This window comes from Pan troglodytes, chromosome 22 (assembly GCF_028858775.2).
Source record: "Pan troglodytes isolate AG18354 chromosome 22, NHGRI_mPanTro3-v2.0_pri, whole genome shotgun sequence".
NCBI classification, from domain to species: domain Eukaryota; kingdom Metazoa; phylum Chordata; class Mammalia; order Primates; family Hominidae; genus Pan; species Pan troglodytes.
Genome location: NC_072420.2, coordinates 26231958 through 26252931, shown reverse-complemented (window position 1 = coordinate 26252931; position 20974 = coordinate 26231958). Strand labels below are relative to the sequence as shown.

At 37.9% G+C, this 20974-nt stretch overlaps 1 long non-coding RNA gene across 1 annotated transcript in view; it reads left to right on the top strand.

Moving 5' to 3' along the window:
- LOC134806981 (uncharacterized) overlaps positions 1–20683 on the top strand; it is a 68126-nt gene extending 47443 nt beyond the window's left edge. Inside the window, exons 6-8 of the long non-coding RNA XR_010154488.1 lie at positions 1009–1063; positions 14022–14257; positions 16734–20683. This is a non-coding gene — a long non-coding RNA (uncharacterized LOC134806981). The remainder of the gene's footprint in view (positions 1–1008; positions 1064–14021; positions 14258–16733) is intronic.
- The last annotated feature ends 291 nt before the right edge of the window (positions 20684–20974 follow it).

The window sequence follows — 20974 nt, the reverse complement described above, 5'->3', positions numbered from 1 at the left end:
GTTAAATTCTAATATATAATCGTCTTAAAAGTTAGCATCCAATATACACAAAGTAAATACTTAATACACTGAGTTCTACCAATACATGACAAGTGTGTTTTTCTGTAGTAAATCTGAAATATCAGTATTAGCTTCCTGTATTAGTTTGTTCTCGTGCTGCTATGAAGAAATACCTGAGATTGGGTAATTTATAAAGGTAAGAGGTTTAGTTGACTCACAGTTTAGCATGTCTGGGTAGGCCTCAGGAAACTTAAAATCATGGCAGAAGGGGAAGCAAACACATCCTTCTTCACATGGTGGCAGGAGAGAGACATGCAGAGTGAATGGGGGAAAAGCTCCTTATAAAACCATCAGATCTCATGAGAACTCAGTCACTATCACGAGAACAGCACGGGGGAACCGCCTCCATGATCTAATCACCTCCCACGAGGTCCCTCTCACAACCCATGGGGATTACAAGTTGGATGACAATTCAAGATGGTATTTCGGGTGGGGACATAGCTAAACCATATTACTGCCTTTCTTTGTTTGAGCTGCTCTAACAAAATACCCTATACTGGGTAGCTTAGAAAGAACATGTAGGCAAATCCAAACAAAAACTATCTGTGTAAAATAATAAAAATACTGTCTAATTAGTGGAGTTTCCTGTGCGACCAGTCATTTTGTTTGGTATTTTGATCTTTCTCCTCAGGCAGCTGGTGTACTTTATGTGCCTGGTGATCATTGGTTGGCCACTCATATTTAAGAGAAGAGGACTGGCTTGCTAGTGCAGCTCCCGCTTCCTGGTGCAGTGGTGATGTGATGGCAAGCTCTCTCTGTGTGTGACAGAGTTGAGTGGGAAGTGGCATTCTTCACTTCAGGATGAAAAGGAATAGGCTGCTAGACTGTGGGTCTCAAAATTCCAGATGAGGAGAGATTTACTGTGGGCATCAATATTCACCTTCAAAACATTCGCTTACCTAGACATTCAGTTTATAAAGAAAAGGCTTTTGTTTTATTTTTACCCAGGAGACAAAAGCACGTGACTCTGAATGGGGTAGAAGAAGCTGATGAAGTTTGCCAGGTGGGTTAGTATTCTTCCTAGAACACCTGTACTGTAATCAGTGTACATTTTTCTTGCTTCTTATGAAACTAAAACTGAATTTCCATAGGGATAATGGTCATTTAATTGTCTTCTAAACAGGCATATTTTGAGAAAAGTGGGGGCTTCTATTAATTATTCTAGGAAAATAAGTTAAAGACTGCCCTAGAAAATCACGATACAAGATGTTTCATCTATGTGATTGGCTTTTAGCTTTGCAGATACTTAGCAGTTTACTGCAGTAACTTTTCCTGCTTGTTTTATCAACCCATTTCCATTTATTTTTGATCTTGCAGAAATATGTTGACATTTCTTATTTGTTGGTAAAATATGCACACACACCTCCATTTCTCTGCCACGTTATCTTTTTTATATGACTGTTCTATTTTATACTTGTATCCCTTTTTTAATCAGTAGGGTTTTGTGAGGTATTGGAGACAAATATGTGTGCAAAATTGCATCTAGAATTGATAGAATTTTAAAGAAAATTTGCTCAACTTTGGCATTTGTGGATTTAATTGATGCCACCAGTGAGGCTGTATTAATTATGATTTATGTTAAAATTAAGGTCTCACAAAAGTGAATATTTATTAAGTATACAGTGTTGATAGAATTAGAGTCAGAATATATGCCCTCTAGGTGGAGAAAAAGACTTTAAGCCAGGATTAAAGCACTTGTATAGCATTTGTATAATAAAGAATTTTGCTAATATAACCAAATTGGGCATGAGGTCAGTACCAAATAATGAACGGTTTGAGTTGAAAAACATTTAAAAAGACATGCAAATTTTAAGCTTTTACATGTTCACTCCATTGCTCCCTGAGATCATTTGGATAGCAGAGGAAAGGACATTACAGGCAGAGGGTGTATGAAGTGCAATACTCTGAGCAAGGAGCTTGCCTGCTCTGTTCAAAGAACAGTGACGAGTGATGAGCCCAGTTTAGTTAAGGTGAAATGAATAAGGGAGGAGGAGGAGGAGATGTAGTCAGAGAAGTAATGGGGCCAGCTCATGTAGGTCCTGGTATTCCATGGTAAGGACTCTTAGTGTTTATTCTGAGTGAGATGGAAAGCCATTGAAAGGTTGTGAATAGAGGAGTGAGATTATGTTTTCATGGAATCTCTATGTCTGTTCTTTGGAGAATATGCTGAAGCTGGACAAACTTATTATAAAACAGTAGGTCAGGTAGGAGGCAGTTGCAATAATACAGGCAAAAATTATTGTGTTGTGCACCAAGTTGATGTTTTGTGATAAACAGCCAAATTCTGGATCTATTTTGAAGATAGAGAAAGCAGGGCGCATTGACAAATTTTGTGTAGATAAGGAAAGACATACAGAATGGTGCCCAAATTTACATGTCCTAGTTAGATATGAGCTGTATGAGGACAGGAGTCATATATGATTGTTTAGTATTTTATCCTTTTCTAGTATCTAGTTCACAGACAGCAATAAGAAGTACTGAATGAATGAATAAAACATTCATGTAGGACACTGTATCAGAATTTGTATATAAAGCAGAGATCCCTCTTTTCTAGGCTACCAAATTCTTGATCTTTCTGAAAGTCCCTTTTCTCAGGCACAGGGATGGAAGATGTATGGATTCTTCCTTTTCGGATCCAGTTGCTTCTTCCAAATATCCTCCTGTCAGTCTCACTCTGGTGGCTGTCACCCTGCAGGGCAGTGGTTGGTTATTCTTTACCTTTCTAGATTATGCAGAGAAAGGTGTTGTGTAGACCAGCTTCCTCTGTTTCCTCCAAGATTCAGACTACTCAAACTGCATGTTCATTCTCAGAGAGAAAGAGGGGCCATATTCCATTTTCTCAAGATCCAATGCACTCACTCATCTGTTTTTTGAAAGAGTCTTTGTATTTTGAAAGAGTGACTTCTGACCTCTCAAGGAAACTTTCACAACATGAGTCTTCAGAGCCCTCGATTTGGCACTACCTGTAGCACAGAGCACCCCAATCAAAGGCCTAATGAGTCATTTTAATCCTGTTACTCTGGTAATTTTCTATTATGGGTATAACACAGTTATTTCCTTAGTGGTGCCTAGAAACAGTGTATGTTGACCTAGTTACAAATGTTCTTTACACAGTACAGTACTACACAGTGTGGAAAAATCTATTTGAACATATTTTAGAGTAAAATGATATAATAAAGAATAAAACTCAAAATTCTACTTTCAAAGTTTTGGCCACAGGGAAAGGTGACGAATCCAATTAATAAGGCTCATGATTATCAATAAAAAAGTATATAAAGGATAACAGAATAAAGTTTTGAGTTTTAGCTTTCAAAAATTCATTTATCCCTGTGACAATTTTTAAGGTTGTTGGAGAGATGGTGCTGACAAATATGTCAGAATGACCTAGAAATTAAGGGTATCACTTTAACAACTGAGAGAAGTAATTCTGAATTTTGAACAGAAAAAAAAAAAAGAAAAAGAAAAGAAGAGAAAATGTTGTTACCTTCAGAAGAACCAAGCCATTGCAAATATGTCCCTGTTAAGTTGATTGGATTGCTGTGAATGTCAAGCATCTCTGGGCTAATTGCTTAGAACATCCTTCTATTTACTACTTAAAAAATGAGTAAAATGTGAAAAGGTGTCTTTGATCTAGATTTCTGAATCTACACTGGTATGTTTATTTTAGGCATCATAATGGTAAATATGTAAAGCATGTTTCAAATTTTTCAGTTAATTCCTCTATAAAGGCAACCTTTATTCAAGGAATATATAGTGAGGGTGAGGTTATCATAGACTTTTCTTGCTAATTTTGGGTTGCAAATTTCTAACCAACTTTCTATAAAAAATGTAATATGAGACAAATATGAGAAATAAATGACATTTCTTTTTCTTGGTGGGATCCTGTGCTTCATAAGAAACACTGGATGAGTTTCCGTATTCCAGTTTAGAAAAACATATTGGGGCTATAGCTTAAAAGCAACACTTAGGTGATTTTTTAGCAATCTTTGATGAACTCTAGGAAAATGGGGCTAAAATGTTTCTCGAACTTTATCACAGCTAATCAAACTTAGAGTCAAATAATATGTAGGCTGAGTAAAAGTTTCCACATAGAACAAAATATTTTTTTTTGTTGTTGAATGTGACTTATGGCACATTTTAATATTTTTTTCTCACTTCCCTACTTTGTTACATTCTATTCTCAAGCCTTTGGGTTAGTCCTTATTCTTAAATTCATACATGCCATGTATTGTGCTATAATTCATTCTTGGATGATGACTATATTACAGAATGATTTGAAAAAAGTAATTATTCGTTTTTTCATTCATTGTCATTAAACCAATCAAAAGCATTAGACTTGTCATGGGGTTTCTGATTGTTTTAGTCTGATTGGGCAGTCATAACAAAGTACCATAGACTGGTTGACTTGAACAAGAGAAATTTACTTTCTCACAGTTTGGAGGCTGAGAAGTCCAAGATCAAGATGCCAGCCAGTTGGGTTCCTGGTGAAAGCCTGCTTCCTCACTTGCAGATGGCTGCCTTCTCTTTGTGTGCTCACATCGCCTCTCTTCAGGTGCACGTGCCTGGAGAGAAGGAGAGAGGTCTCTCTCTCTCTTCCTCTTCATATAAGCCACTGTACTATCAGATTAGGGCCCCACCCTTATGACCTTATTTAACCTTAATTACCTCCTAAAGACCCTATCTCCAGATAGTCACATAAGGCATTAGGGCTTCAACATATGAACTTTGGGCTTCAACATATGAATTCAACGTATGAATTGGAACACAATACAGTCCATTGCACTGATCTGTCAACAGATCTGTGTCAGTATTTCCAGTGGTTTATCATGCTGATGGTCTTTCAGTTTCTGCAATCAACATTTACAGAACTGTACTGACACTTTGCTAGACTCGGGGCATATACTCTGTACCTGATACTATGCTAGATTTGAGGCATTATAAAAATATATAAAAGAGTCTCCTGATTTTAAGCTCATAGTCCGATAGTCCAGATTGTATATATATATATATATCCACAAACGTCATTAATAGTTCTGAAATAAGTAGAATCAAATAGGCTAAAAGTAAGATTATAGTTAATACACTTTTAAAACCCACTCTGATATCAATACCCCTGTTAGACCTTTGCAAGGCTATCTTGTGGTTAATTTCTTAACTTAGGTGGTAAAAGTTCAGGAGATACCCTGAGTATATAAGCATTGAGGCTAGCCCTGTCCTGCCAGTTTCCTTGGTATTATTGTGACTGTTAGGTTTTAAAGCTGTTTCTGTGTGTGTTTGCCCTTTTATTAATTTTAGTCAGTGGACCCACCTTTTCCTTTTTACACTGGTGTGTCGATGGCCTTTCCTTGTAATAACAGTTGACATAATCCTGTTGAACTGAAAGAAAACACTACTAAGGAAAACACAGGATATTTCCAACTTTCTCAGACCTCTGTATGGAGGAATGTAGGTTTTGAGCCAGGGTCAAGCAGAGAAAGAGATACCAGTGTACAACCAAATATTTCAGGCTCTTGGGCACTGTTTGCTTTGTTTGGGACTGACATCATTACCCTTACTCTATTCTCATACTGAATTGGAATTACAATATATTTTTTTTAACTTGTCTGACTGGCAAATGTTCAAACCAGCAATAACAACCAATGCTGGCAAATAGTCAAGGATATGAGCATTCCCTCACTTTTATGAGAGACACGTGAATTCCTCCATTTGTTTTGGAAAATAAATCTAGCAGCAACTATTTGAATTAAAACATCTATACGTTACACAGGAATTCAAATTATTGAATTCTTACATATTAAAATCACACTTGATATAGAACATGTATAGACATAATACCATTTGTATCATTGTAGTAACAATAAATCATAAGCTGTCTGAATGTCCATCAATGGGTAACTGATTAAATCATGGCACTTGTGCATGTTCTTGCACACACACACGCAATGGAAAATGAGGCAGCTCTTAAAGAGAATCATATTTAGTTGTATTGGGACATATAAATGTCCCAAATGGGAGGGATGTTCACAATACACAGTGAGATTTAGAAAAGCAAAATCAGAGTGAAACGAATAATACCAATAAATTAAAAAAATCAAAATCTAAAAACATGGGGCCGGGCACGGTGGCTCACACCTGTAATCCCAGCACTTTGGGAGGCCGAAGCGAGCAGACCACTTGAGGTCAGGAGTTTGAGAACACCCTGGCTAACATGGTGAAAACTCATCTCTACTAAAAATACGAAAATTAACTGGGTGTGGTGGCGCATGCCTGTAGTCCCAGCTACTCGGGAGGCAGAGGTTGCAGTGAGCAGAGATCGTGCCACTGCACTCCAGCCTGGGAGACAGAGTGAGACTCCATCTCAAAACAAAAAACAAATAAACAAACAAAAAACACCTAAAAACAGCTTATGTGCTGGCCAAAGAGAAAATGGGGTCAAGTACATACCCAGTTCTTCACATATGTAAACTAAGGGAGGTATGGGAGGATTTTTGACTTTTCCTTCATTTGTATATTCACTTATTATATCAGAAATGGAAAGGGGCAGAGAAGAAAAGAAGAGGAACACCATCCTGTTGATGGATGGTGGGTGAGAGAAGGGCTGGACACCAATATGACAGCCAGATTCACTCCACTCCCCTAAATGGAAACGAGTGGCTGTCTCTGACTTTTTGAGCACAGAGATTCAGAGGAGGATGGTGACTGAGGAGGAAGAAAACATGGCTGGAACCCAAGTCACCTGCAGTTATTGACAGGGCCCTCCCCTGTACAGTTGTCTTTTATATTGGCAGGACACCTCTCTCCCTAATTATGTTCAGGGGAAGTTCTGCCCATACTTGTGCCAAGTTCCCAAGGTGGGGAGGATAAGAGCAGTAAAGGGATATTGTTGAAAGAGGGTGCATATACTCCAGGTATAAGCAGAAACTTTCAGGTGAGCCAAGAAATTCACCAGATGTCCAGGCTTCCCTTTCTTCCTCTCCCCACAGAAACAAGCACCAGTTTGCGTGTGGGGGTGTCACTGTCCAAAGATTTGCTAGGAGAAGAATATGGTAAGATAATATTTGAAGTTATTAATCTATGCTTTTTATTCTCTCTATACATATTTTTCTCTGCCTGTTCCTCCTCATTCAGGAAGGTAACTGGCCCTGGGAATTGTAAGACAGGTAATGTTCTGGCTGTTAATTTTCAGTTCCTTAAATCTGAAGAAGTCAGGCAACATTTCCAGAACAGGAAACATTAAGGAGGATTTGTGGGCCTAGATGACATGTCTTGGCTAGAGGCAGGATGGAAGGTGAATTTTCCAAGGTAGAAAGAGATCCCTGTGGGAATAGGGGAGTGTAGGGAGGAGGAGAGAGGAATGTCAGTGGGAGCGAGTGGATAGGGTCAGTGCCCTGCTTCCAACTACATGAAGAAAGGGATGGAAAGAGCCTAAAGAGAAAGTGGATGCTTAGTGTTGAGGCAGATGAAACTAAGAGGAGCCATTCTCCCAGTGGCAGACATTTTGGAATTACAAAAAAAAAAAAAAAAAAAAAAATGGTGCTGCAGGGAGCATTCTTGTGTCCCTGTGCAAAAGTGTTTCTGGATTTTATGCTTTAGAAGTTGACTTGCTGAGTCCTGAATTTCCAAGTTTACTAGATAGTGCAAAAATGTTTTCTAAATCATACCAGTGTACTCTTTCAACCTCTTATATTTTTCTTCTCAAATGTATGCTACACTGCCTTAGTGAAATGTCAATGTTCATTAATTACCAGTCATTAAGAATTTGTAAGTTTCCTATCTCCCCTACTTCCTTACCATTACTTGTCATTGTCAGCCTTTTGAAAATTTTCCAGTCTGATGGACATGAAAGAGTATCTTGTCTTAATTTGCATGTTTCTATTACCAGCAAGTGACAGCTTTTTTCCACATATCTTTGTTGGCCATATAGAGCTTCTCTTCTGTGAACTGAAGGTTTATATTTCTCTATCTACTGGACTTTTTGCAGTTTCCTCATTTATAGGATTTTTAAAATATTCTAGATTGCAAATATTTTTCAAATGTCTTGTAAATATCTTCTGTCACTTGCTTGCCTTTTAACTTGGTTTATAGTGTTGAATATATAGAAATTTAAAATGGTAATGTCATTAAATTTATTCTTTTTTATTTTGTACTTAATGGTTTGCTCTGTTATTTCTTTATTTCAATAGACTCAATTTTTTAAGAGCAGTTTTAGGCTCATAGTAAAATAGAGTAGACGATACATAGATTTCCCTTATACCTACCTCCACCCCTGCATAGGCATAATTTCCTTCATTTTCAATATCCTGCACCAGAATGGTACATTTGTTACAACTGATAAACCTTTTTATATTTTGATAAATCTTTTTTAACTTTAGTATTATGAGAGAGCCTCCTACATTTTCTCCTAAAATTTTTAAGGTTTGCTTTTAGTCTTTAATCCATGTGGACTTCCTGTTGGTATATAGAATGAGGAGAAACTTGATTTTCTGATACATTTTAAAATCTACTTCTAAATTACATGGGGCCAGACCATCCTACTAGCAGATTCACCTGTGTCCTCGCTGAAAGATTCAGGATAACAAAGCAGTTCATAACAGGTGTTAGGACAGGAGATTGTGGGTCTATCACTGGACTCTTGGATAGGCCTCAGAAACCAAAGAACAGGCCAGGGTATTACCAAGATTAGTGAGTGGCATGACTTTTCCATGTCAGGGATGTTGGCTGATTAGGCAACAGGGGCATTCAGATTGAAAAGAGATATAGCTGGCCTGTCCTTACAACTGGATATTAGGATCTGTCAAAACAACGGACAAAGCTGCCACCATAGGAGTAAATATGGCAGAACTAACACAGCCAAAGTGTTTTCCAAGCCAGTGTACACAACCTAAAGGAGAATATTTCCTGGGAAAGGTTTCATCCCTGTAAGATCATTAATTTATGCCATGTACACTGTAACATTTTTAAGTTCTTAAAAACATTTTAACGTAGTGGGATGTAGTAGAGAGAGGGAAAAATCATTTTTAATTGTTTGGTTGGAAAAATGAGATTCATATGTATTTCCCCCCCAAAACATAATACAATAAAAGTAATAAATTTTAATAATTTTTTTGTGAGACATAGTCTCACCCTGTCACCCAGGCTAAAGTGCAGTGGCGTGATCTCAGAGCTGGGATTACAGGCGCAAGCCAACATGTCTGGGTAATTTTTGTGTTTTTAGTAGAGATGGGGTTTCACCATGCTGGCCAGGCTGGTCTCGAATTCCTGGCCTGAAGTGATTTGCCTGCCTCGACCACCCAAAGTGCTGGGATTATAGCATGAGCCACTGTGTCCGGCCCAATTTTAATAATTTGAGCAGGGCTCACAGTTTTTCCTATAAAAATTCTTCCTTATAAGTAAAACAACTACATGGGATTTCATGGCTATTTTGGTATTTATAGAACTCTTTAAGGAAAATAAAACTTTAGTTATATATATAAAACCTTGAGTTATATAAATAACTTTGAGTTATATACAGTTATAATGGCATTATGTGCTCTAAAGTAAAATCTCAATGTCCATTGTCTCACTGATCATAATTAAAAAGTATAACCCAGAATCCAGTTTGTAATTTCCAAGATGACTATCACTGTAAGTATTTGAAACACAGTTGATCTTTGTAAAAATTTTTTTTAATGAAAATAATTAGCTGGGAATATCCCACATGTATTCTAAATCCCCCAGTTGGTTTAGGTAATTTTTCTTATTCTTCCACAACACATGGTATTCTTTCTATGAATGACATCAGTTTGGAAATACCCCGTGGTTTTCTGAGTTATAAATGGGTATCTCAGTATGAACTCCTGATTATATTATGATTCATACTTTCACTTCTGTTTTTTCATACTATCATTTTGAAAAAGTGAAAATGAAACTATGTCTCACTGGCCAAGAGTTCACAAGGGAGATAGAGAAGCAGAGTTTAATGGAATGATTTTTAAAATATTGAAGGATTGTGGTCTGAGAATATTATAAAAACCATTTCTTAAGGAAAAGCAATGTAGTTGGGATCAAAACAAAAAAAATGCTCTTTGAGAGTTTCTCTGGAACTTTAGAGTGTCTACTGTCAGAGTTTTGCTTCACATAAGAGCATTGATGAAGTAATAATTATTATACTTATAATTATTCAATTATTAAGTATTGATTTCTTCTGGCATTTATTTATTTATTTATTATTTATGACTCTTTAAAAAATTGTTTTTCTTGGTGGAACTAGGTTATGAACCCTAGCATTTTAATTCTAGAATTTGTTCTCTTAAGTATTACACTGTAGTAGCAATTTGATGGTAACACTAAAGAAAGAAAGAAAGAAGAAAAGAAAGGAAGGAAGGTGTGGAAAGTCCCAGAATGACTGCAGGTCTGAGAACATTTATTCAAACTGCAAATTTTCTTAGGGCAGGGGTCACGCTTGCTCTGGCTGTGTTCCCTGCACCTCAGTTCCTGGCACATAGCAACGCCTGACAAATATTTGTTGAATAAATGAGTACAGTAGCTTAAAAGCAAATTTTTGTACTTCATGGTTTTCTGTAGAAAGCCACAAGAAAAAAATTTCATCTGAGGTCTCAGCATTCTAGTAACTGTGGAGTATTAAGACTTGTATGAGTTCCCCTTATGAGAGGCTTAAAGTATTAGTATCATGAGGTATGAGGTCTAAGGCTAGATGCCTAAATGGCGTCTCATTTTTTATTAAGCTGGACTTGTAGCATGGGAACTTTGCCAGGGATTATAACACCTTTATAAAGATTAATGTGATTTTAAAAATTGTTAGCTTAGGCCAGGTAAGGTGGTTCACACTGTAATCCCAGCACTTTGGGAGGCTGAGGTGGGCAGATCCCTTGAGCCCAGGAGTTCGAGACAAGCTTGGGTAACATGGCGAAACCCCATCCCTGCAAAAAATACAAAAATTAGCTGGGTGTGATGGTGCATGCCTGTAGTCTCAGGTACTTGGGAGGCTGAGAGGTGAGAGGATTGCTTGGGCCCGGGAGGTGGAGGCTGCAGTGAGCTGTGATTGCGCCACTGCACTGTGGTCTGGGGGGCATATAGCAAGGCCTTGTCTCAAAAACAAGTTAAAAAAACTTATTAAGAGTAAATTTGCCTCCTTGGGCTGCTTGTCACCAAATGGCCATTCTTAACAAATAATTACGTCTTGTGGGTCAATATGCGTTTTTAAATTTTATTTTATGTATTTATGTTTTGAGGGTGTCACTACTGTTACTCAGGTTGGAGTGCAGTGACACAATCATAGCTCACTGCTGCCTCAACCTCCCTGGGTTCAGATGATCCTCCCCACTCAGCCTTCTGAGTTGTATAGGCATGTGCCACCATGCCGGGCTGATTTTTTTTTTCTTTTCTTTTCTTTCTTTCTTTCGTTCTTTCGTTCTTTCGTTCGTTCTTTCTTTTGTTCTTTCGTTCTTTCTTTCTTTCCTTCTTTCTTTTCTTTCTTTTTTTTTTTTTTTGTAGAGACAGAGTCTGGCTATGTTGCTCAAACTTGGTCTCGAACTCCTGAGCTCAAGCATTCCACCCTGCCTCATCCTCCAAAGTGCAGAGATTACAGGGGTGAGCCACCATGCCTGGCAATATGTGTTTTTTAAATGAATAAATTAACTCTTCACCTTCAAATCTCCTCTTCCCAGACCAACTTTTTTCTCTACCAACCTTGCTTTGATGATTATATTTCAAATATACCAACTCCTTTAGGTTAAGGCATTGAAGAATGGTTTGTCTAAGAGAGGATATCACCTGTTTTAACATTCATTAACATTTTAAGATGGAATAGTCCAACAGACCAATGAAGCAGTTACTCCCTGCATTTCTAAGAACAGAAGAGGTGTATGAGGAATAAAAAGAATGTCTGCATATCTGCAGTAGCCAATATGAAATGTGAAGAATGTTTAGTAGAGAATAGAAAAGTTATTTCTTCCAAGAATGGTCAAGAGGACTTCAAAACATCACTTAAAAATGTTATAATATTCCAATGTCAGTTATATCAGTAACCTGATCTGAAAATGATGTTGAGAATATGCTGAGAATAATAATGATATTAATAAAAATGCTTATTATTTTGAGTAATGACATTTTGCGATCACTTATTAATCAGCAATTGATTACCAGAACAGAATTGTTGTAAGAATTAAATGGATATGAATGAAAAGAAAGTCAAACAGTGAGATTTTCTTTGAAAGCTTATGGAAATTGAGTGCAGCAAGATGGGTCATCTTAATGAGATAAAATAGTTTATGGGCCAGTAAGACTTGACTTGTAACTTGTTAAATATTTTTGAAACAAATAATGTGTTACACAGATAGGGAGTTGGTTCACCTGGCATATGAAAAAATAAAACAAAGAATCTATGAGGTACATTATGGCAGAAAAATCTAGCAAAATTGGGTTCCAAGTTTTTTCCTGTCTGATGATTGTAGAAATTGTAGCATCAGCCATTCTTCGCTTGGTGTAATTGAGCATCTTGTTTAAATCAACCTTCCACTTACTCTAGATTCAGTTCAAGTAATCAACATTAGGTTGGTACAAAAGTAATGGCAGTTTTTGCCATTACTTTGAAAGGCAAAAAATGCAATTACTTGCAATTACTTTTGCCCTAACCTAATATTTCAATTCTAATTTGACTTCCGATATAATTTTACAAGGAAGGGATGCTTTAGCTAGAGATCCCCTTGGCAGTTGTATTTCTTGTTGTAATTAATTAGATGGCTTTTTGTTTGTTTGTACAGAAGTATCTTGAATCGAGTTTCTGTGAATTATAATTCCCAAGTTTGACCGAATTTGACACCCTGACGAGATTGAGTTTTTGAAATGACAAGGCTGAGCAAGAGAGTTAGGGCTGCAATGGCTTCCCAAGGTTGTTGCCACTTGGATGACTTCTCCTGTTCTCTAGCTTCTGGCGGGGACACAGTGTGATGAGTACCTGGTAATAAGCATAGCATGGGGTGGTGGTGTGCTGTAGATGTTAGTTCCCATTCCAAAGTGTTTCTCCAATAGCTTATATGAGGATGAGGGAAAGAAAATAATGCACTTGAGAAGAAGCAAAGTAGGGAGAAAAAGGAGACCTATTGGTTGCAAGCACATTTTACTGACATGGGAAGCTCTGAAAGAAATCTGTCATGAGTATATATCAGGTGTAATGGTTAATTTTAGGCGTCAACTTAACTGGGCCATGGGGTGCCCAGGCATTTGATCAAACATTATTCTGGGTATATCAGTGAGGGTGTTTTTGGATGCATGAGATTAATATTTAAACTGATAGACTGAATAAAGCAGATTGCCCTCCATGATGTGGGTGGGCCCACATGGTTTGGTTCGTTGAAGACCTGAAGCGGACAAAGGCTCATCTTCCCATGAGTTAAAGGAAGCTCTTTCTGCCTGAGTGCCTTTGAGAGGGGACATTTTTTTTTCCCTGCTTTTGGACCCTAACTGAAACATTGGTTTGCCCTGAATCTCAAGCCTGCCAGCCTGAGCACTGGAACCATTAGCTCTCCTAGGTTTCCAACTTGCTGACTTCAGATCTTGGGATTTGTTAGCTTTATACTCTTGTGAGCCATTTCCATATAATATATCATATTTCCATATCTCCTATTGGTTCTATTTCTCTAGAGAACCCAGACTAATACATCAGATGCCTTCTTAATATGTCATATTACCAGGAAATTTTACTTTTGCAAATGAATCACATCTTTAATGTACTCACTGGCAGGGCAAATTCTTTTCATCTAAACTAGATTTTTGTGACCCAGGGTGAATGTGTTTCCTATTTTTTTCCTTTCATAAGGATACATCTCATTAACAGTTTTCAAATTTATCTTCAGTAACTGAATTAAAAAATTTTGTTGTAATCTTATGTCACAGATGCCTGTGGTTCATCTCATCTGGTTTGTTTTGTTTGTGATGCTGCCACATTTCCTTTCCCTTAACAGGCTCTTCCCTCCAATCCCCAAACTAAACCTTGGACCATCTCTCCACTGGACCACCAGCTACAATGTCAACAGCTCCACAACTTGCAAGTCTTGCCAAAGTGTTTTAAAGGATGATTTATTAAAGGAAAATCTAAATTAGCAATCGGATATATTCCACTATAGGAACTTAAGACCACTCATTAATTCTACAACGACTTTCTGAGCACCTACCAGTGGGCCAGGCTGGGGAAACAAAGGTAAAATAAGCAGACTTTTTCCTTGAAGAGGGAAGGTAGGAAAACAGATATGAAGACTAAGAGGAAAAGAAAAGTGTCTGATATTTATTGAGCATCTACACTTTACCAAGCACTCTGTGAGGGGCTTTCCAATGAATCTTTGTAACAGCTCTTTAAGGGAGGTACTATTATCCCTCATTTATGTATGAGAAAACCAAGGCTCAGGAAAGTTCTCCAGTTAGGAGCATAGAAATTATAGCTAGCATTCACTGAGCTTCAGGGACACGGTGGAGTTTAAACCCTGGTCTGTCTTCATTTTTGTTCTTCTTTCCGCTTCACCTTGCCTGTCTGCTCTAGACCTTCACTGCCCAATATGATGGCCACTAGCCACATGTGATTATCCAGCACTTGAGATGTGGCCAGTCCAAACTGATAAGTGCTATAAGCACAAAATACTAACAAGATTTCAGAAACATAGCATGCATAAAACATAAAATATCTCAATAATTTTTATATTGATTACATGTAGGAATAATAACACTTAAGATATACTGGTGTATCAGGGCTCTCCAGAGAAGTGGAGCTAATAGATTATAATTAAATGTTATATATTTAATTTATATATGTAATAGGATATATACACATACAAACATGTATATACATTTATGTATACACACAAACACATGTGTATTATACATATATGTAAATGCACACATGTTCTGTATATGTAAACACACATGTATGTGCCATATACTTATGTATATGTAAACACATGTATATGTATATATACATATGTATACATAGACATACATATGTGTATATACACATAATATATGTGTGTATATATGTAGGTGTATATACATCTGTATATACATAATATCCTGTTACATATATACTACACACACACACACACACACACACACACACACACACACACAAAGAATGAGAGACAGAGAGAGAGAGAGGAGAAAGGAATTTATTTTAAGGAATTGGCTCATGTAATTATGGAGGCTGCCAACTCTGATATTTGTAGACTGTGTCAGCAGCCTGGAGATTAAGGTAAGAGTTGATGTTGCAGTTTTGAGTCAGAAATCCACAGGGCAGACGAGTCAGGCTGGTAACTCAGGCAATGTTATGAACTGAATTGTGTCTCTTCCCCACATTCATATGTTGAAGTTCTAACCCCCAGTGGAATTGTATTTGGAGACAGAGCCTTTAAAGAGGCAATTAAGATTAAATGGGACTGTAAGGGTGGGGGGCTAATATGATAGGACACCAGGGATGTTCTTGAACAGAGAAAAGGCCTTGTCCGCAAGCCAAAAAAAAAAAAAAAAAAAAAAGCCACAGGAGAAACCAAACCTGCCAATACCTTGATCTTGAACTTCCAGTTTCCAAAGCTGTGAGAAAATACATTTCTCTTGTTTAAACCACTCAGTCTGTGCTGTTTTGTTATGGGAGCCTGACATGGTTTGGCTCTGTATCTTCATTCAAATCTCATCTTGAATTGTAATCCCCACATGTTGAGGGAGGGACCCGGTGGGAGGTGATTGGATCATGGTGGCAGTTTTCCCCATGCGATTCTCATGTTAGTGAGTGAGTCCTCACTAGATCTGATGGTTTAAAAGTGTTTGGCAGCTCCCCCCACCACTCTCTCCTGTTGCCTTGTGAAGAAGGTGCTTGCTTCCCTTTTGCCTTCCACCATGATTGTAAGTTTCCTGAGACCTCCCTAACCATGCAGAACTGTGAGTCAGTTAAGCCTCTTTCCTTCATAAATTTCCCAGTTTCAGGTAGTTCTTTATAGCAGTGTGAAAATGGACTAATATAGGAAATTGGTGCTGGGAGTTGAGGCACTGCTATAAAGATACTTGAAAATGTAGAAGAGACTTTGGAATTGGGTAATGGGCAGAGGTTGGAAGAGTTTGGAAGGCTCAGAAGAAGACAGGAAGATGTGGGAAAGGTTGAAACTTCCTAGATACTTGTTGAATGATTTTAACCAAAATTATAGTGATATGGACAATAAAATTCAGGCTGAGGAGGTCTCAGATGGAGATGAGGAAGTTGTTAGAAGCTGGAATAAAGGTCACTCTTGCTATGCTTTAGCAAAGAGACTGGCAGCATTTTATCCCTGCCCTAGAGTTCTGTAGGACTTTGAACTTGAGAGAGGTAATTTAGGGTGTCTGGCAGAAGAAATTTCTAAGCAGCAAAGCATTGAAGATGCTTATTCTGGCTTTTTCTGAATGCGTACAGTCATATGTGTTCATGTAGAGATGATCTGAAATAAGAATTTATGCTTAAAAGGGAAGCAGATCATAAAAGCTTGGCAAATTTGCAGCCTATCCATGTGGTAGAAAAGAAAAACCCACTTTCTGGGGAGAAATTCAATCCAGCTGCAGGATTTTCCATAAGTAGCAAGAGGCTGAGTGTTAAGAGCCAGGACAATGGGGAAAATGTCTCCAGGGCAAGTCAGAGATCTTCACAGCAGCTTCTCCCATTACAGGCCCAGAGGAGAGGAGGGAAAAATGATTGCATGGGCCAGGCCCAGGGCCCTGCTGCTCTGTGTAGTCTTGGGACATGGTGACCGGCATTCCAGCTTCTCCAGCTCCAGCCATGCCTAAAAGGGGCCAAGGTACAGCTCAGGCTGTGGCTTCAGAGTGCAAGCCCCAAGCCTTGGCAGCTTCCGTGTGGTGTTGGGCCTGCAGGTGCACAGAAGACAAGGGTTGAGCTTTGGGAACCTCTGCCTAGATTTCAGAGGATGTGTGGAAACACCTGGATGTCCAGATAGAAGTTTGCTGCAGAGGCAGAGCCCTCATGGAGAACTTATACTAGGGCAATGTAGAGGGGAAATGTGGGGTTGGAGCCCCCATACAGAGTTCTCACTGGGGCACTGCCTTGTGGAGCTATAACAAGAGGGCCACCATCCTCCAGACCCCAGAAAGGTAGATCCACTGACAGCTTGCTCCATGCTCCTGGAAAAGCCACAGGCACTCAACACCAGCCCGTGAAAGCAGCTGTGGGGGTTGTATCCTGCAGAGCCACAGGGGTGGAGCTACCCAAGTTTCTGGGAGCCCACTTCTTGTATCAGCATGCCCTGGATGTGAGACATGGAGTCAAAGGAAATTATTTTGAAGCTTCAAGATTTAATGAATGCCCTGCTGAGTTTTGGACATGCATGGGGCCTATGTCTCCTTTGTTTTGGCATTTGGAACAGGAATGAGTGTACCCCCATTGCATCTTGGAAGTAACTAACTTGCTTTTGATTTTACAGGCTCCTGTGTGGAAGGGACTTGCCTTGTCTCAGATGAGACTTTGGACTTGGACTTTTGGGTTAATGCTGGAATGAGTTAAGACTTTGGGAAACTGTTGGGAAGGCATGATTGGTTTTGAAATTGAAAAGGACATGAGATTTTGGAGGGGCCAGTGGTGGAATAATATGGATTTCCTCTGTGTCCCCACCCAAATCTCATCTTAAATTGTAATTCCTCTGTGTTGAGGGAGGTGATTGAATCAAAGAGCAGTTTCCCCATGCTATTTTCATGATAGTGAATGAATTCTCACTAGATCTGATGGTTTAAAAGTGTTTGGCAGTCCCCTACACCTGTTCCCTGCTACCTTGTGAAGAAGGTGCTTGCTTCCCCTTCACCTTCTGCTATGATTGTAAGTTTCCTGAGGCCTCCCCAGCCAGGTGGAACTGTGAGTCAATTAAACTTCTTTCCTTTATAAATAACCCAGTCTTAGGCAGTTGTTTATAGCAGTGTGAAAATGGACTAATACAAAGTCCTAGCAAAGATAATACAGGTAAATTTTTTATGTTACAGTCTTTTTTTTTTTGAAATGGGATCTCACTCTTTTGCCCAGGCTGAGTGCAGTGGCACAATCATGTCTCACTACAGCCTCAACCTACCAGGCTCAAGTGATCCTGCCACCTCAGCCTCCTGAATAGCTGGGACAACCGGCACATGACACCATGCCTGGCTAATTTAAAACATTTTTTTTTAGAGATGGGAGGGTCTCACTGTGTTGCCCAGACTGGTCTTGAACTTCTGGGCATAAGTGATCCTCCTGCTTCATCTTCTCAAAGTGTTGGGATTACAGGCATGAGCCACCACACCAGCCTCTATGTTACAGTCTTAGCTCTTAAGGCCTTCAACTGATTGGATGTGGCCCACGCACAATATGGAGTGTAATCTACTATACAGATTTAATTGTTAATCACATCTGAAAAATATTTTATTGTGCCATCTAGGCTTTTGTTCAACCAAGCAACTGGACACAATAGGGTAGCCAGGTTGGCACATAAAACTAAACATCACAATTGGGTTCAATAAAGTATAGCTTTAAAATTATTTTCACCTGTTCCATTTAATTTTTTAAAATGTGGCTACTAGAACATTCAAAATTATGTATGTGGCTCACATCACTCACATTTTATTTCTATTGGACAGTGATGCTCTAGACATTTATGAAAACAAATGTATTCCAAGTGAGTATGGAGGAATTACAGTAAAATATGCTTGAGGCAATTGGTGAAGGCTTTGCAGAGATGGTAAGATGATGAAAGCACAAATCCTTGCATCAGAATGCCTAGGTTTGAATCTCTGCTCTGCCACTTCACTGTGATGCAGGGCAAGAAACTTAACCTCTCTGTGCCTCATTTTCTTCATCTGTAAAATGGGGTAGTAATTAGATCTTCTGCATGGGATTGTGGTAAAGGTTAAATGATTTCATACACTTAAGCATTTAGAATAGTATCTGAGACAGTAAGTCTCTATAAATGTTAAAGAAGGTCATGCCTGACCAAAAACTGGACAGATGAGGGGCTGGGCAGTTCCCCGAGGGATTATTGAAAAGGGATGAATTTCACAGGGAGGGAACATGTAACTCTCTTCTTTGGGCTTCCCTTTCTGTCTTACCACAGGAAGATCAGCAGTAGAGTCTCAGTATGTTCTGTGGCTAAGCGTTCAACCACTTGGCATTGAGTTTTGCATCAGTTGGTGAATGACCAACATGTGTCTGGCAAAGTGCTTGGCATCCCTTTTACTCATTTTACCTGATCTCAGCAGCACCCATCCCTGCAGGACACAGCCTCATTTTTTAATATATTGCTTTTATTTCTTAAAATGTGTGTAAATGGAGCCAGAGAGGAGAGAGGAAGGAGTGAAAACACTGAAAATGGGAAAATGAAAGACTAAAAGATATTTGCAAGACATTTGTCTGTCACACAGCAATTCAATTTTTTAAACAAACTTGACATTGAGATTTATACAGTTCATTTACTCAAAGAAGACTTCAAATTTTGCATTCCACTCCTTTGGGGACTAGTTGAGACATTAAAATCCAAATATTACAAAATAAAATGAACTGAAGCATGAAATTAATATTTAGCATACAGATTTACATAATTTTACTATTTAATAATAGTACTTGATTTTTAAAGCCTACTGCTGACCAAAAACAATGCAAATTATTTATTGTGGGCCACCTACTTACTTCTCAAAAAATCCTGAGAGGTACTTAAATGTTTACCCATATTTTTACAGTAGGACCTGCAGCTTAACAAAATTAAGTAAATGTTCAAGTTTATACAAACAGTACGTAGCTAAGTTAGGAATTTCAACTGAATACATTGAGCTCCCATATTATAACACTCCAGTTTACAAAACATAGTCTGTGCAACTATCAATTTCAAAATGCATGTATTAATTCATCGAATGTTTACTCAGCCCCTTCTTCTAAAGGCACCATCCTAGGCAGCATGTCCATTTGATAGTGTTTCCTTCTAAAACTGACAGTTTTGAAAGTTAATTGCTTTAGAACTAAAATGCAATTTGAATTATCACTGAATCCTCAGATGACTTTTAGTTGCTGTTATTTTAATTCAAAGTGAATTAATCCAAATGAAAAATGTCCCAGACATTCTACAAAATTTTTGCTCTTAATATTCTATTTTTTTGGATCAGAAAGGATAATTTAACCTTAGTAGGTTGTATGTGTAACAAAATTTATTCATTTCTTCTATGTTTTCAGTTTTGTTTACATATAGCCACTCATGATACCTTCTTATGATCCTTTGTATTTCTTTAGTGTTGGTCAAAATGTCTTCTTTTTCACCTCTGATTTTATTTATTTGAGTCTTTTCAATTTTATCTTAGTTATTCTAGATAAATGTTAGTCAATTTTGTTCATCTTTTCAAAAAATAACTCTGTTTTGTTGATCTTATAAATTATTTAAAAATCTTTATTTCATTTATTTCTGTTCTGAGCTTTATTACTTCACTCTTTCTACTAATTTTGGTTTTAATTTGTTCATATTTTTATAAAAGTGAGTTACCTTTAGTTGAAATTTCCAGTGAAAACTTAGCAATTGATCAATACCAAATTGATTTTTGTTTTTATTTCTGCCAGTAGATGGAAATCTATCAAAGATTAAAAAATATTTATCCAAAGTTCAAAGGCTTAGTCCATGTTTGGTGATTATCTTACACTTTGTGCTCATAAAATATTTGGATTCTAAGCTTTCAATTGCGTTTACACGAAGCACATCAATGGATCGCTTCATTAGGTGTTTTGTCCTTCTTGTTTGATTCTTCTTTTTCTATGGAATGGAAGCTATGCCAAAGGGAAACTCCTACCTTGTCCCATTCCTCTCCCAATTGTTTAAAATATTCTACCCTTAAGAAGTATGAACACCAGCAAATCCATAAGCATGGTAAGTATGGCTATTTTCTTTTTTTAAATTTT